This window comes from Cherax quadricarinatus, unplaced genomic scaffold (genome assembly GCF_038502225.1).
Source record: "Cherax quadricarinatus isolate ZL_2023a unplaced genomic scaffold, ASM3850222v1 Contig204, whole genome shotgun sequence".
Lineage (NCBI taxonomy): Eukaryota > Metazoa > Arthropoda > Malacostraca > Decapoda > Parastacidae > Cherax > Cherax quadricarinatus.
Genome location: NW_027195230.1, coordinates 97,501 through 116,480, shown reverse-complemented (window position 1 = coordinate 116,480; position 18,980 = coordinate 97,501). Strand labels below are relative to the sequence as shown.

Sequence of the window (18,980 nt, the reverse complement as noted above, 5' to 3'; positions counted from 1 at the left end):
TACACATACACACACACATATACACACACATGGAGCCAGGAGCTGTGACTCGACTCCCGCAACCACAACTAAGTAACTGAGTACACACACACACACACACACACACACACACACACACACACACACACACACACACACACACACACACACACACACACAAACACACAAACACACACAAACACACACACACACACACACACACACACACACACACACACACACACACACACACACAAATAACTCTTAATAATTTTTAATAAATTCTCTAACAACCGATTCCTGACGTTATTAAAAAATGACATATGCAGGAAATGATGACTAAGGAATTCTATTGATAAGGGATCAAGAACTATTAGGTAAAAATTAAGGTTGCTTAACTGGTTTTCAAGCATATCGGCTTGACAAAGGGTCACCGAGGCCATTATTTAAACCTGTTCACCAACAATCAGAAAATCTTTAATTGTTAATATAGGGATTGAAGTAATCTCTCAGTATATATGCACTCAGAAACATACACTTCTCCATGCCAAGTGTATATAACCTTGGTGTTAGGATTAAATATGCATAAACATTTAAGGTAAATGTCTCAGTAGTAGTAACCAGTTACCAGTAACCAGTGTACCAGTAGATGACTCACTACCAACCGTCTCTGCCTGAGTCACTGTCTGTATCATATTGTGCTGACCACAGCAGTATTCAAAGACCCCCTCACATATGGGTACTGTGGGCGGCCAGTCAGTTATACGAGAGTGAGCGAGAGAGGCAGGATCGGCTGTGGCGCCCGTCCACATACTTCAGTTACAATATACGTACTTCCAGCCTACGTGAGTATTTTTACCCAATCCACGTGTTCGAACTCCCACATGATAAATGAAGAAACAAAGGTGATAGATAAGAATACAAACTAACATTCTATGTAACTAATGCAAAGTGTAGAGTGTGGAAATAAAACAAAAGTGTTAATAAAAGGTCAAAATTAAGCAAGCAAACAAAATAAACTCAGGGTAAAACTCTCTTATTCTAACACGCTCTTTCTCCCTTCATTAGCTCTCAAAATCACTTCAAGTTCGCTCGTTAACTACCCAACTGGGCTCCACAAACTTCCTCTTGTTATTAATGACCCAAAAATTAATATTTGACTTTCCTTTAAATTGACCAAAAATTTTTTTGCTGTTGATAGTGGTATAGAAATTTCGAATGTAATAGATTTTTTCCGTAGAGAAGAGAAGGTGAGCGATGCTGTAAATAATACGGTTTTCATTTAGTGGTCGTAAAAGATAGGAATTGTTTTTATATGATCGTACACAGGCGCTGGCACGTACACGTGTACACACACATGCGACATATAAAACACTCAAACGTATAGGCTGGGCGAAATAGGATAGGGACAATAGGACATAATTAAAACACACGTATCACAGGGTGTTCGGCAGTAGGGAAGTGGAATAAACCGGAGGAGAAAGTATTGGAGGTCAACTCAATACATAATTTTAAAAGTTGATATGATAGACTTATGGAGGCCAGAAACCAGTATTGTTGGTCGATGAAGCTTAAGAGACAGGACCAGGAGATAGAACTCTAGGTCAGGAAGCACAAACTTGTGAGTACAAATATGAACCAACACTCACACTGATGATGGTAAACAATGACTCACGCATGCTACCCCCCCCCCTTCCTTTTTTTACACAAGGTTGGGTTAATGGTTCCTACTTTTTTAAAAGCTAAGAGATGTTCCCTACATCAGTTCATTTTAAAGCTTTTTTGTTGTTAAGAGACATACAAATAGGGACCAGGATAACATTGGAGCCATCTAAGCGCCAGCGATTTCCTTTGGTAAACTAACTTAATTTCGTTGATGGCATAATGCTGTACGAACATGTTCCAGACTCGAGTGATCCTGGGAATAAATTATCTCAGATGACGTGAGGTTCTTGAGAAAAGTACAGTCAGAGTGTAGTTGCTGTTTGCTGCCCGACTTGTTGTCCTGCTGCCTGCAGTGTGGAGCCAAGTGTGGTACCTTGGCAAGATTGGCCATGTGCATAACAGTCAGGCCACCCACATCCCTCCGGTGTTGAAGGCTCTTCTGAAATGACAGATCTGTCCCGGCTGGGTCCAGGCGAGAGACGAGTCGTCTTGCTTTGTTCTCTACTCTTTCAAGAAGGTGCAGGGGGCAGGCAATCCAAGAAAGTGTAGCATACTCAAGGTGTGAGCGTACTTGTGCCTTGTACAGACTCTTGCCACTTCTTCTGCCGACAAGATGCCAGATACATCTAAGTGCTGTAAATGGTCCAAGTCGGACCGAAACGTCGTCGTAAGCTCCTCTCTTCTATGTGCGGGTTATTTGTGTATCGTTCCAGTCACGGTATTGTGCCTTTTTTTATTTGCTGTAAGCTTCCTGGCCACTTTGTTTGCATGATTTACAACGTGGTTTTTCAGAGTCAGTTAGGAGTTAAATTTCACCCCAAGGATATCAACGCCATCCCAGGTTACCAACACTGACCCTTCCCCTTCATTCTTATCACTGCTCCAGCATTACCATCATGGTGCCTAGAGACCATCGTTGGTGTTTTCTCAGGAGCAAATGTGACCCACCATCGTTTTCCTCAGGCTGATATAGCTGCAAACTATTGATTGATGTAACTTAAGACCAGCTGGCATTTCCTCTCTTGGATAAGTAAATATCAGAGAACACTCGTCTGCATATGAATGGGATTCTGAGATGAGTTGAGTTGAAGGTCATTGAAGTTGGCATCCCATAACATTGGCCCAGGTACACTTACCTGTGGAACACACTCTTGTCTCTCAACACCAGGTATTTGGTAAGAAGTCGAGGTCACTTTCCGATATGACCTCCAGAAGCTACCTCTCAAGGTCGGGGCTAAGCTCCAGAGGTCGGAGTCACTTCATACGACACCTCAGTAAAAATCTTCCTCACTTCGTTAACACTTTTAGTAAAGTCTGATGAAGGGAAATTACCTCAAACCATTCTTAACTTCATTAAATATCGGATAATATTCTCAGACAGGTCATGGTGGTTGTGGTGGTAACTGTACTGGCGGTCATGGCGATAGTTGTGGTGGTAACTGTACTAGCGGTCATAGTGGTTGTAGTGGTAACTGTAGTGGAGGTCATGGTGGTGGTGGTAACTGTACTGGTGGTTATGGTGGTGGTGGTGGTGGTGGTAACTATACTGGCAGTCATGGTGGTGGTGGTGGTAACTGTATTGGCGGTCATGGTGGTGGTGGTAACTGTACTGGCGGTCATGGTGGTGGTGGTAACTGTACTGGCGGTCATGGTGGTGGTGGTAACTGTACTGGCGGTCATGGTGGTGGTGGTAACTGTACCGAAGGTCATGGTGGTGGTGGTGTAATAATGCTGGTAGTGGTAATGATAGTAACTGTTGTATTGGTTGATGGAGGTGGTGGCGGGGATGGTGATGGCGGTGGTGGCGGAGATGGTGGTGGCGGGGATGGTGGTGACGATGGTGGCGGGGATGGTGATGGCGGTGGTGGCGGGGATGGCGATGACGGTGGTGGCGGGGATTGTGATGGCGGTGGTGACCGGAATGGTGATGGCAGTGGTGGCAGGATGGTGGTGGCGGAGATGGTGATGGCTGTGGTGGCGGGGATGGTGATGGCGGTGGTGGCGGGGATGGTGATGGCGGTGGTGGAGGGGATGGTGGTGGCGAGGATGGTGGTGGTGGCGGGGGGGGGGAGGAGGGGAGGCTTCACTATGACTATAACAATAAAATTAACGAGCTTGACTAGCTTTCAAAGAGAATTAGAATTATAGTTTATCGTAGAAGCTGCTAGTTTAAACTGCACACCATATCCATCCATGGATACACAAAAAAGCCTAGGAATTAGGTCCCAAAATGGTTAATAGGGTTATATTTGTAGGCATATTATAGTTTATGTTTCAACTGTTACAAGCAAATTTACGACATTTACGTAAAATGGCTGATATTTTATTTTCGCTAATAAGATACTTTGATATATCACGAAAGCGGACAATCAACACAGTGTTCCAGCATGTGATCTTGGGGCTAACCAAACGCTGCATATTTTGATGATCATAGTTTGACTGTTACATCATCAGTCAGAATGCTTATTACATTGCAAGTTGCTTTGTTAATGAGCTTATCTACGTTTTGCATAGTGATTTATAAAGTGACTCAGTCTGGTATCTGCATTACTTTGACATTCAGAATAATTATTTACTTCACTCCTAATACTATTTCTACGAAAGCAAAAGACTCAGCAGGTGGTGCAACACACACCCCCAATGATAAACAGTGGCGCCACGAGTATGCTAAGAGACAACACAATAAGTGTCAGGGGCCCAAGACTGTTCAACTGCCTCCCAATAGACTCCTGGCTGTTTTCCTTGTGAAATGTGCCAGAACGTCAATCCTGTCGTTATGGGCGAAGTGTGTATGGCTAGTTATCAAACCTCCTCTTTGTCGTTTCTTCTCAAAGGTTAGGTTAGGTTTCCTCTTGCCTTATGTGTCGAAACGTCGTTGTTGAGGTCTGGTCGAACTGTAATCTTGTCTTTCTTGGGAAATTCCGCTTTCATTAGGTCATCTTTCAAAGAGTTATTATTTTCCCAGGCCAGCATTGGAGGGCGTTTTGGGAAATATTCTGCCCAAGAAGCCTGTTCAAACTCTGTTTGTACCCAAGTCCAAAGTTGGTCCAGTTCGTCCATCAGTTCTGTAGCCCAGGATTCATCAAACAATGTTGTTAAGATCATCCTGTCATCCTCAGTCCTGTTGTGTACACCCAGTAATCCCATTCTGCTAGAATGGGTGCTGGGTAGTCCCTTTGCCTGAAGAATTCCCACATCTCTTGCAGTGATCTCTGGTATTCTACTTCTTCACTGCAGATTCTCTTGATTCTCAGGGCCAGGGAGTATGGGAGGGACTGCTTCAAGCTCCTTGGATGTGAAGATGTCCAATGGAGGTACTGATGAGCGTTCCCTGGTTTGTAGTACGTCTTGCTGTGGATGAACCTTTCTGTATTCAAATAGACAACAGTATCTAGAAAAGGGAGAAAATTATTATGGAATTCATATGTAAAGCGAAGTGAAGGGTGAGCCTTATTGGCCCCGTCCACAGTACCTGACCAACCGGGCTGTGGTTCGTACGTCAGTTTGCGTGAAGCCAGCAGTAACAGCCTGGCTGTTCAGGCCTGATCACAGACTGGGCCGCGGGGTGTTGACCCCCGAAACCTTCTCCAGGTATACATTGTGCCTGGCTTATTTAAAAAAAATGATATTAAATTCAGGGTTAATTTAATTACCATATCACTGTTACCTGTATTGCCGAATTACTTCCTTAAATTATGGACCTTGAAAATCCTAAGACAACCAAGACTTTCTGAGGGCTTACCTTTGCATTGGCTTCAAGAGCCAAGATGTTTATTTATCTAATATTAACTAGAGTTCACCCGTAGATACATATATATCCATAATAGCAGCAGCCTATGTTTGAGTGAAGCTGGAGCTTCCCACTTGTTGAGTTACACGCGCATTCAACCAGAGCAAAGCCCTCAAATTACACCTTTACTTTTAACCTCCGATTTCCCGACTCTAATATAATGGCCGCCGCGATGCCCCGGCGCCCGATTCCCCTCCTAAAAGACCCTGTGATTATTGGGTATTGGACAATTTGGTATTTTTAACGCATTATATCGTGGTGGTTTTTACTCACATTAGTTTGAGGGAGAAAGCAGAGAAGTATGTTTGGGAGTGAAGCAGGGACGAGTATTTTGGAAGAGGGAGCGACGTGGGTATTGAAGGAGAGAAGCAGCGACGTATTTATTGGAGGATGGAAGCAGCGACGTGCTTACTGGAGGATGGAAGCAGCGACGTGCTTACTGGAGGATGGAAGCAGCGACGTGCTTACTGGAGGATGGAAGCAGCGACGTGCTTATTGGAGGATGGAAGCAGCGACGTGCTTACTGGAGGATGGAAGCAGCGACGTGCTTATTGGAGGATGGAAGCAGCGACGTGCTTACTGGAGGATGGAAGCAGCGACGTGCTTACTGGAGGATGGAAGCAGCGACGTGCTTACTGGAGGATGGAAGCAGCGACGTGCTTATGCTTATTGGAGGATGGAAGCAGCGACGTGCTTACTGGAGGATGGAAGCAGCGAGGTGCTTATTGGAGGATGGAAGCAGCGACGTGCTTACTGGAGGATGGAAGCAGCGACGTGCTTATTGGAGGATGGAAGCAGCGACGTGCTTACTGGAGGATGGAAGCAGCGACGTGCTTATTGGAGGATGGAAGCAGCGACGTGAGCACCGACCGGGTGCTCATGATGGTGTGAACAGGAAGCTTGTTGTTAAAGATTCGCCGGTATTCTCCCGGCCCGGGCCTTTTCCAAGTGGTGGCCCGGCACTGGCTCCCTGTCTAGGGAGTGTCTGAGACCTAAGTCTTCCATGGGAGGAGGCACAAGTTCCCCCTCATCTTGTGAGCTACAAGCTCGAGCTCAGGCACCAACTCTGCCCTAGAAGGGCTGGGCATGGTGTCGATCGTACTCTTCAGGCCTAGCCACATTCCCCGCCCTCACGGGGCTCGTAGGGAGAAGCTAGGCCTCTCTGGTCTGCCATCCCCGCCCCAAGTGGGCTAATAGGAATGACAGTCTTGTGAGCTGAAATCTCTGGCTCAGGCACCTACCCTGCCCTAGAAGGGCTGGGCATGGTGAAGATGCTCCCGCTGGACCTCTGTGTGTACGTGAACAGGAAGCGGTAATGCTAGTCATTATAACTAAAAACATGGAACCAGACTCCAACAAACGTAAATCGATAGGTACAATCAGCGAGTACACAAAGACACTAGAAGGAAAAACAGCGAACCTTAAGGTCATCTTAACGAAGAGGAGAAATTGGCAGCTTTAAACTATGTGCAAGAAAGGTATAAAATACCGACAATATGAAAGTTAAGACACATGTGCAACATCTGGATATCTTTATTGTAGACGTTTTGACATCCACTGGCTTTATCAATACAGATTCTAGTTCTACTGTCTTCTAATTATGTCCTAGAATCTGTATTGATAAAGCCACTGGATGGCAAAACGTCTACAATAAAGTTATCCAGATGTTGCACATGTGTCTTAACTTTCATTCAGCTTTAAACTACAGCCAGGTGTTCTTGACCTATGTATTCTTGAAGGTACTTTAGTAGAACATAAAAAGTAGCTAACACCTGGAGAGGAATCAACACAGCTTCAGGGACAGGCTATCTTCTTTCATGCTTCCGTGACGGGGTACTCTTGATAATTTAGGAAGGAGTGGTAGGTTTTGTTGCTATCACATGTTACTTTGAGGCTGCATTTGCTTTTTGTCTACCATATTGTTTTCCATTCAGTTCCACTACCCGAATGTGTTTCCTTACATCCCTGTAGCTTATCTGGGCTTACATTTTAATTCACATTCGTTCGTCTGGTTCACCCAATGGTATATATTGTAAACACTATTTATTCTCCGGTTTGACAATATCCTATGATATATACTGACTGTCTTGTCTTTTTCCCCTACTTTCCATTCTCATTTCTTTGAATTTCAACCCATGGATTTTTTTTCAGTATTTCTCGAACGTGTTACCATTATCTTGACATTTCTCATGTTCTTACTAAGGCTGTATTTTTCTCATTATTTTTGTACTGTATATGGGAAAATTGAGAGAAATGATCCTATTTCTCTCGGTAGGCCCTTTATAAGCACTGGAAATAGGATGGGTCCAAGAGCATACGTTGAAGGTTCACAGTGGTTAGAGCAGTAAATTTTAATACCATTCCCGTTACTTCGGCTTGTTTTTGTAAATCTTTATAACAGTCTTTGTGGAATTATGGCAAAAATCTTCGTGCAGTCTAGGAAAATACAATCTTCTTGAACTACTTTTTCTTGTATGTAGATAAAGACATGCACAGTTCACGGCAGTTAGTGAAGAAACGTTTCGCCACAAAAGATTTCTTCAGTGTTAATATAGAGACAACTAAGAAACAAGTATTTAAAGAGGCGGGAGTCAAGTAGCAAGCTGTGAGGGGAGAGGTGATGGTGGTAGTGGTAGTACAACCGTAATGAGACGGGTTGGGTTTGGGAATGACCTGTTAGCGGTGAATATAGTTAAAGTGCTTCCTCGTGCAGACGTGACGGTACTGCCTGGTGTCATTTCATGGCAGTGTCCAGGTCGGGTAGTAAGCGGTTTACTAGGACTTTGTAAATTCTATAGAAACCGGATTTTTGTGAGATGATGCTGACCCTGCTTATTACTATGTTGGAAACCTCTTTGGCAACATTTTCCGTTCCTGGGTCCACCTTATTGTTCTGTAATAACTCCTACACTTTGAAAGTGGTCTGTTAAATTTCTTATTAATCACTTCACCACCTTGAGTGACACTTGTCAGGGACATTGGTATATAATTTAGTACCTATTATTTGTTACATGCTTTTCCAGGAGTTTGGCAGTGTTTCTGTATCCGGCGTCATATTAAATGTTCATGATAAAAGTCATGAATATTTAATATGATATTTCTGGTCCTCTTGTCTTTTGATTTGTCCAGCCCTAACAGCAGTCACTTAACTTCTCCTCTTGCTGCTTCATATCTTCCAAAGTTCTCTGTATTTTCCCGTCATTTCTAGTAGTTTAGAGAGGTTACATTTTCTCTTATAATGACACTGAAATCTTTTGTTCAGTTCCACTTGGATTTTTTGGTTAATTCACCTTGAGTAGGCCTTCATCCCTCTGTAGCCTAATTAATTGATCCATGACCATCATCGTGTGTTAGTGTGTGTGTGTGTGTGTGTGCTCTCGCATGTTATTTTAAATATATTTATAAATTTCTTTTCTTTAGCCTTGCACCCACCAGACATATTTCTTGGTCCCAAATGCTCTTCGAAGCATTTCAGATCAAAACTGTTTTAACTCTTCCCTGCTGCCTGGGGTATAATAAACCTTATGAAAACATACGGATAAGCACTCTCAAATGTTACTGAGGTAAGAGAAATTCTCGTTTTCTGTGTCGGAAAAAAAATTGTAATTCCTTGCTCTTATTATTTATTAGGAATAAATTTGCCCTTTCCTGTTTAAGCTTAAGAATTATAGTTATTTGCTTCATGGAACCAGGAACTAAATTAATCCCCCCCAAAATTTCATTGAGATAGAAATGCTAAGAGGAGAGAGCCGGCAAATGAATACTATCTTATTGAACCAGTAAATGAGTAGAATTATTTTATAGAACCGATAAAGAGCCTCACAGTTAGTTTAATATGTTTATTATGCACCCCATACCCATCCTGTGGGCGGTAGTCAAAAGATTACAGAGGTACATAATTGGTCCAGAGACTGGACTCCAAAGTTTTGATAGCTGAGCAAGTTACAGAGGCAATGAACTCACAATTTACAAAGGTAATGAACTCACAATTTACGAAGGTAATGAACTCACAATTTACAAAGGTAATGAACTCCAGGTAAGTCTGGTCATCATGACAAGTTACAAAGGTATTTACAGATTACAGAGGTACGTAATGGGTCCAGGGACTGGGCCCCCAAAGTTTTGATAGCTGAACTAGGTACAAAGGTAATGAGCTCACAAGTTACAAAGGTAATGAATTCTGTAGAATGGTTACTTACGTTTATACTTTGGCTACAATCATGAACAAATTATAGAGTAATGAGCAATTCACACTTCCACACCCGGTCACAACTGTAATGAGTTATTGGTGCAAATATTGATTGTTGAGTCACACACACCACACACACACACACACACACACACACACACACACACACACACACACACACACACACACACACACACACACACACACACACACACACACACACAACTACCTGGGCAACTACCTGAGGTATGGAAGACGGCAAATGTAGTTCCCATTTTTAAAAAAGGAGACAGAAAAGAGGCACTAAACTATAGACCTGTGTCATTGACGTGTATAGTATGCAAAATTATGGAGAAGATTGTCAGGAGGAGAGTGGTGGAGCACCTGGAACGGAACAGGAGTATAAATGCCAACCAGCACGGATTCACGGAAGGCAAATCCTGTGTCACAAACCTTCTGGAGTTTTATGATAAAATAACAGAAGTAAGACAAGAGAGAGAGGGGTGGGTTGATTGCATCTTCTTGGACTGCAAGAAGGCCTTTGACAGTTCCTCACAAGAGATTAGTGCAGAAGCTAGAGCATCAGGCGCATATAACAGGAAGGGCACTGCAATGGATCAGAGAATACCTGACAGGGAGGCAACAACGAGTCATGGTACGTAATGATGTATCACAGTGGGCACCTGTGACGAGCGGGGTCCCACAGGGGTCGGTCCTAGGACCAGTGCTATTTTTGGTATATGTGAACGACATGACGGAAGGGTTGGATTCAGAAGTGTCCCTGTTTGCAGATGATGTGAAGTTAATGAGGAGAATTAAATCTGATGAAGACCAGGCAGGACTTCAAAGAGACCTGGACAGACTGGACACCTGGTCCAGCAAATGGCTTCTCGAATTTAATCCTGCCAAATGCAAAGTCATGAAGATAGGGGAAGGGCACAGAAGACCACAGACAGAGTATAGGCTAGGTGGCCAAAGACTGCAAACCTCACTCAAGGAGAAAGATCTTGGGGTGAGTATAACACCGAGCATGTCTCCGGAAGCAAACATCAATCAGATAACTGCTGCAGCATATGGGCGCCTGGCAAACCTGAGAACAGCATTCCGATACCTTAGTAAGGAATCATTCAAGACACTGTACACCGTGTATGTCAGGCCCATACTGGAGTATGCAGCACCTGTTTGGAACCCGCACTTGATGAAGCACGTCAAGAAACTAGAGAAAGTACAAAGGTTTGCGACAAGGTTAGTTCCAGAGCTAAGGGGAATGTCCTATGAAGAAAGATTAAGGGAAATCGGCCTGACGACACTGGAGGACAGGAGGGTCAGGGGAGACATGATAACGACATATAAAATACTGCGTGGAATAGACAAGGTGGACAAAGACAGGATGTTCCAGGGAGGGGACACAGAAACAAGAGGCCACAATTGGAAGTTGAAGACACAAATGAGTCAGAGAGATAGTAGGAAGTATTTCTTCAGTCATAGAGTTGTAAGGCAGTGGAATAGCCTAGAAAATGACGTAGTGGAGGCAGGAACCATACACAGTTTTAAGACGAGGTTTGATAAAGCTCATGGAGCGGGGAGAGAGAGGGCCCAGTAGCAACCGGTGAAGAGGCGGGGCCAGGAGCTAGGACTCGACCCCTGCAACCACAAATAGGTGAGTAAAAATAGGTGAGTACACACACACACACGCACACACACACACACACACACACACACACACACACACACTTTAGTTTAATATCTTTATGCACCCCATACCCATCCTGTGGGCGGTAGTCAAAAGATTACAAAGGTACATAATGGGTCCAGTGACTGGACCCCAAAGTTATGATAGCTGAACTAGTTACAAAGGTAATGAACTCCAGGTAGATCTGGTCACAATCATGGCAAGTTACAGAGGTAATGAATCAGGGTGTGTGTGTGGGTGTGTGTGAGGGTGTGTGTGTGTGGGTGTTGGTGTGTGGGTGTGTGGGTGTGTGTGTGTGGGTGTGCGTCCTTGTGTGTATGCATATATTTGTACGCTCGTGTGCACATGTCCGTGCGTGCGCCCTCGTGTGTGTATGTGCGCGCGCGCGCTAGTGTGGGTGTATGATCCACTTAATATTTGTATTTATAACTCATTACAATTGTGACCAGGTGTGGACGTATCAGTGGTTCATTACTTTGTAATTTGTTCATGACTGTAACCATGTATAGGAGCCTCACAGAACCGACAAATAAACAGGACTTCCCCACAGAACTGACAAATTGGTCAACCTCCAATACTGAGACGTCATCATGAAAAACTTATATGTTTAGACTAACACACAAAGGAGTCAAATATCGTGACTGGCCAACGTCAAACAGCAAATGAGTAACTGACTTGCGTTACAGAATCACAGTTTAAGATAACTTTCTTTTTTTCCTTGCAGACCCAGATCATCATTGTAAATCCTAAGATGGGCTAACTACGTCGGGTAAGTCTGGTTGATATTAATTAATGCTAAACTGCATTAAATCATGGGAGTTCGTGCTAAATTATGTTAGATGTTAGATAATGTTAGCTAATTGTTAGATGTAGTTAATAATATCAATAACTCATAAATGTTGTCAGGGCCTAACTAGGTATATTAGGTAGATATTTTTGTTATCTGGTGCTATATACTGATCATGAATGCTGTTCAACAGCGTTACCTTGTGTTTTGCTGTCATAGTTGTTTAAAGGAGACAGGGTTACAGGACTAAAGTTTTATGGGACTAAAATTCTTATTTGCTACGGTTAAGGGAGATGACGTGACATTAAAGAGGCGTTAACTATTTATAACTTAACACTCCATAATACGAGGTATTAGCTTTTATAATGGCACAAAATTGCTCTAAGGAACTTTAAGCTACTGCTAAACAGAGATGAATGTAAATTAATTAAATCAGTAATGCCAGACAAGAGAGACAACAGCAATACAAAATGTAATCTTCAGTCTTGCCATATTGAAGGAAGTGAATTACGAGTAACAAGCAATATTGTCAGCACTAACGAAAAATCATATGCTCAAGTTTCGTAATTTGGAAAACGCGAATATTACCACCAGCGACAAAATGCACTCTCGAGTTCCATGCAATGGTCAAAAACAGTATGAACAAGCTAGAGAAATGCCTAATGAACGCAATCATTATTACCAGGCAAAATAAATAAATAATGAACTAAATCAGTATTGCAAGGCAAGAGAAAATTTTCCTGACATATTAAAGCAGTGTTCGCTGTCTCGCCTTATTTTCATAATGTTGATAATGTAAAATTCCACACATCTCATTACCTCTACATGAAGTTACTCGGATGCTGCTGTACTGTCTTGTATACCACTATGTTTCTGTATGTGTTTGTCTGCCTTCGTATTTGGTTTTATGTTTACTAGAGAGAGAGAGAGAGAGAGAGAGAGAGAGAGAGAGAGAGAGAGAGAGCAAGGCAGCCATGAAGCATTCAGCATTATTGCGCATCTCGTACTCGCTGACTCCGTCCCATCTCATTTTTTTGAGAAAGTAATGACCGCACAAGGCGACTCAACCAGTGTTTCGATACTTCATGATTGAAACTGCTCAGAAGAGGTTCTTAAACATCACAGATATGTCAGCGATCATTGTGTTCTGTATGGGGCCAATATTCTCTAAGTTCCCCACCCTGACTACCCTTGTGGGTAGCCAAAAGACAGCTGTTATGCAGCCAGACATGCACTCATTAACAGTCTCACCCTGGCTATACCCGGGTCAAGGGCATCCTACGATCAATGTTCACCATATCTCTACTGTCATGTATTCACGTTCACTATACCTTTACTGTCATGTATTCACGTTCACTATACCTCTACTGTCATGTATTTACGTTCACCATACCTCTACTGTCATGTATTTACATAATATCTTACGTGTGACTACAACCTCGCCACCTACCTGATATGCATGTAGCTCAATATAAAACATAAAATTCATTCTAATAAAGTTAGGCTTCAAAATGAGGTAGCATTAGAAAGCATCTCTTAGCTTGTAAAATACACACAGGAACGCCTAACCTTAATTATGTAGAAGTCTTAAGTGTAAAAAGAGAGAGAAAGAGAGAGGGAGGGAGAGAGAAAGTAAGCATTAACAATGTGAGGGGTTAAGCACCACTTTAGATGAGATGAATCCTTTGTGTCCCAAAGTCATTGTGTCTCTCCCCCTCTCACCTCGCAATCACTCTCCTCTCCCCTTCTGCCCTCTCTTATTCGCTCTCCAAACTCTCGCTCGCTCTCATCTCTCCCTCTTTATCTTCTCTCTCACTCTGAACACCCTTACTCGTGTTACTTATTTCATCCTCACTCTCTCTTAATCCTGTATGTTTGGTAGTACATATTCTTCCAGTAGCGTAAGGTCCTACACAACTTGAAAATACGTACCAATAATGTGATTTTTCACAAAATCTTCTTTTGTACTGTGTTCACTTACATATGTTAATGTATTCACCTGTTGTGACTTTGTCTGAAAATCCCCTACCTCAATAACGGGCAGCAGGTGCCCAGTTCCAAGCAACTGCTTGCTTCTTTGCTTAGTACAATCTACTTTGAAGAGCTAGTTTCTTGTGTCACGTGCACTTCAAATAACAAACTGAAGATTACAGTCTGTCCACAGGAAGTCTACGTGACTTTCCTATACGTTGTGGTCTGAACTGTGAATACAGAAACTGGAGGTAGATTATGTTAAAGGTCCCGGGAAACATCGCCTCTGCACCCGGTCTCAGACCAGATCTTAAAATGAAAAAGAAATATTACAGGAATAAGAATTATTATCGAATTAAAGCTTAGTATATGCTAAATATAAGTAGAAATACATAATATTTACCTGTCATTTTATGTATTCCTCATACAGGAATAACGACTGTTAATTGTGGCCTCCCGGAATGACAGATGCATGAACAATTAAACAGTTCACCAGCCCATTATATAAGACCAGCAGGAACTGAAATTCAACTTTCTAGATATCGCCATGTTTCTCCACAGTTATTAATGAGCACTGCTAAGTGAACACTGGATGACGTTATTAAAGAATATATCTTTATTAACTTTCCCCAGAATGTTTCACAAACTTGTATCTATTTTTGTATTATTCCCAGAGTAATTATGAATATTCTTATTGCACTATGACTATGCGCTTACGCATATGTGACTAATATATATATATATATATATATATATATATATATATATATATATATATATATATATATATATATATATATATATATATATATATATATATATATATATATATATATATATATATATATATATATTGCCGAATAGGTAAAACTGGTCAATTAGCAAGAACTTTCTGAAATTTTCTCTTATACGTTTAAAGATATATTTTTTCATTAATGTTAATGTAAAAGTTAATAATTTTGTACCAAAAGAACCTTACAAAACTTGCCTAATCTTATTATAACAAGCGCAATTTAATTTAGCCTAATCCAACTAAATATATTTTAGATAAGCTTACAATAAATTAATAATAAACAAACACAATGAAATATATTTTTTTAGTTAGGTTCAGAACGATTTTTGCGAAATTACTTCATACACAAGTTTTCCCTTGCCTTATTTGGCAAGAAGAGCATTGCTATTTAAACCAAAATCGCAAGTTTTACCTATTCGGCACGATATATATATATATATATATATATATATATATATATATATATATATATATATATATATATATATATATATATATATATATATATATATATATATATATATATATATATATATATATATATATATCAATTAGCAAGAACTCATTTAAAATTAAGTCCTTTCTGAAATTTTCTTTTATACGTTTAAAGATATATTTTTTTCATTAATGTTAATGTAAAAATTTATAATTTTGCACCAAAATAATCTTAGAAAACTTACCTAACCTTATTATAACAAGAACAGTTTATTTTAGCCTAACCCAACTAAATATATTTTAGATTTGTTTACAATAATTTAATACTAAACAAACACAGTGAAATATATTTTTTTCGTTAGGTTCAGAATGATTTTGGCGAAATTATTGCATACACAAATTTTCACTTGTCCTATATGGTAAGATGAGCGTTGCTATTTAAGCCAAGATCGCAAGTTCTGCCTATTCGGCACGACATATATATATATATATATATATATATATATATATATATATATATATATATATATATATATATATATATATATATATATATATATATATATATATATATATATGCAATAATTTCGCCAAAATCATTCTGAACCTAACGAAAAAAATATATTTCACTGTGTTTGTTTAGTATTAAATTACTGTAAACAAATCTAAAATATATTTAGTTGGGTTAGGCTAAAATAAATTGTTCTTGTTATAATAAGGTTAGGTAAGTTTTCTAAGATTATTTTGGTGCAAAATTATAAATTTTTACATTAACATTAATGAAAAAAAAATATATCTTTAAACGTATAAAAGAAAATTTCAGAAAGGACTTAATTTTAAATGAGTTCTTGCTAATTGACCAGTTTTACATATTCGGCACGACATATATATATCTATATATATATATATATATATATATATATATATATATATATATATATATATATATATATATATATATATATACATACATACATACATATATATATATATATATATATATATATATATATATATATATATATATATATATATATATATAATGATAAGAATATTATTACTTTTATTAATATGCTTATTAGTGACCATGTTTTAAATTTAGTAATATTATAATACTTTTGCTTCCCCAATTACCTAACTCATACTCTGTTCTTTTGTAACTAATAAGAAAAATGCATTTTTTATTAAAGTTTATTATGGATATTTCTTTTCAAAACCACGCAACTATAATGCTAAATAATTAGTGAGCAAAGGTGAATGAGTGAGTGAGAGTGAGACAGAATGAATGTGAGAGCGAGGGTAAGAGTGAGAGTGAATTTAAAAGCGAGCAATATGAGTGAATGAGTAAGAGAGAGAGAGAGAGAGAGAGAGAGAGAGAGAGAGAGAGAGAGAGAGAGAGAGAGAGAGAGAGAGAGATAGAGATAGAGAGATAGAGAGATAGATCCGTTAAGTATTCAGCTCTCGAACCTCTCCTCTCATTGTTCGATCGACTATTGAACTTCGCTTCTTACATCTCAGGTTTTATCTCACCTACTCTTGACTCCAGGATTTTAGTCTACGTCTGGTTGCTTCTTCATTATCTTGACTCCAGGAATGAAGGCTGCCTCCACTGCCTCACTCTCGCTGCTCTCACATTCTACCTTTCACATAGTACTGGACGGTCTTCGTGTAAGATGGGTTTAAGTTATGGGAAGTTTTGTTCTGGCTGTGTCAGGCCTGAGCTGGTGCAGTGTCCCATATGTTCCCTCAATGTGGCAACCCCTTTTCCCTATCATATCCTCATATGTTTCCCCCTTTGCTTCCATTTCTTCCTCCCCTTTCCTCCCCAATCATCCTTTTATTTTTTCTTCATTCTCATCGATGCTTCTAATTTTTTCTCTGTTCTGTTTTATGCATCGCATAATTAGTTGCTTTCTTTTGTGCCTAGTAGTGTACTAATACATGTCTCTACATTATTTGTATGGCTCAGACAAATGAAACACTAGCATTATCAAAGAATGTTCTGAAATATGCAACAATTTTGAGTTTATTTTTTCTTCCTATTTCCTTCATTCGCCATCTTCTTTGTTACATTTTGTCTGTATTATATTGTTCTTTATATATTTCTAACCTGCTAAAGTTTGTGTGTTTCCTCTATTTTCGATTAGTCTATAATATCCTGTATTTTCTGATTATTTACTTGTTATTCCTGTCACTTTTGGATCATTCATTTTGTTCTCTCATCCGTCTTTTTCTCAAGGATTTGTCTAGTATTTATTGCTACTTATGAAGCAAATGTCTTCATTGTTATCTTGTGTAAAAGATGCTTTACAACTGTATTTATCTTGAGAATATCTGCAGATTTTCCCTGGCCAGCTTCATCTAAGATCTATTTAGTCACTAACATCTTACACATCCGCCGTTAGTTCACTTTAAAACATGTATGGAGCCATTTTTATTTGATGCACTGAACATCATTCTTTACTACTTAACTCTTTTCCTAGCCTGTCTTTCATCTTCCCTTTTTTCATATACTTCAACTATTTTTTTCCTGAATTCATTTCCTCTATTGCATTATGTCTTTAATTTAGAATAATAAACTTTTCATAAAATTCTACAGTTCTTCCCTCAAGTTCATTATTTATTCTTCTTCATATTTTTTTAGGAAAGAAGTCCAAGACTTTATCCGTAGGAAGTTGATAATAACCGTTCCTCCCGTATCCCTGGCGCCCTTCTTCCTCGTTTTATGGAATTGTCTTGACAAATATTCTGCCATGTTTTCTTTTTACAGCTCTTTTCTCATAATCTTTTTAAACCAGACGCCAGACGTTCAAGAGCGCGGTGCCCAGAGCCTCACCTCCCCCACAGCAGTACAGCAATGCGAGCTGCGATGAGTGTACTAGTTAGGTGTCGCTCAGTCTACTGGGTAACACAGACAGATATATCTCTGTCTACTGGGTATCCTGAGTATATGTCGCCCGAGGCTACTGTCGACTAGTATTCGTTTATTAGCAAAAGTGACTTGAAGTACTTTTATCCTGCATCAGTACATTTCACAGCCCTGTCTTATCTCAGATATACTACAACTCTTCCTCGTGATGCGGCCCTTCAAGATTCGCCCAACACTCAAATTCCTATTTAATGTTACATGAAGAGAGGCAGGATGTGTCAGAACAGTTGTCCATTGGTTTCATCTCACCCGGGTGTCAGAACCGGGTCCCCTCAAGTGTGAGCCAAACACTTTACCACCGAGTCACAGGTGAAAGTGGCTTTGCTGAACGCATTTTCTTAGTCAATAAGTTTAGCCCAGCTGTTGTACTTATGTCGATAATAAGGCTAGTAAATTATGGTCCGGTCCCTAGTCTCTTGGATACTATAATGACAATTTTAAACTTCTTTCTAAGTCCACTTCCAGTCCTTTCTGAGTCCTCCATCATCACTTTCTAACTCCACCAACAATCTAAGTTTACCTTCATCATTTTCTGAGTTCACCTCCTCCATTTTCTCATTATTCTCAACTCGTAACTATCTTGAAATTAGAGAAAAATTTCTTGACGTCTCTAAGGCAGAGTCTCGTTTTTAGAGTCCATCTATAACTCTTTGTCTCCAGTCTTCTCCGTTCCAATAGTCTGTTTCTATTCATCTGTCGTCGCCTCTGGTTCTCCAGTTTATAAAGGTATTCAAGTTAATTACAAACTT

General features: G+C 40.0%; 1 long non-coding RNA gene across 1 annotated transcript; it reads left to right on the top strand.

The window, feature by feature from the left end:
• The first annotated feature begins 348 nt into the window (after positions 1-348).
• Positions 349-14,788, top strand: LOC138851256 (uncharacterized). Its single transcript, XR_011391098.1, has 3 exons — positions 349-824; positions 12,041-12,085; positions 14,505-14,788. It is a non-coding gene; the product is annotated as an uncharacterized lncRNA (long non-coding RNA).
• Positions 14,789-18,980: the final 4,192 nt, after the last annotated feature.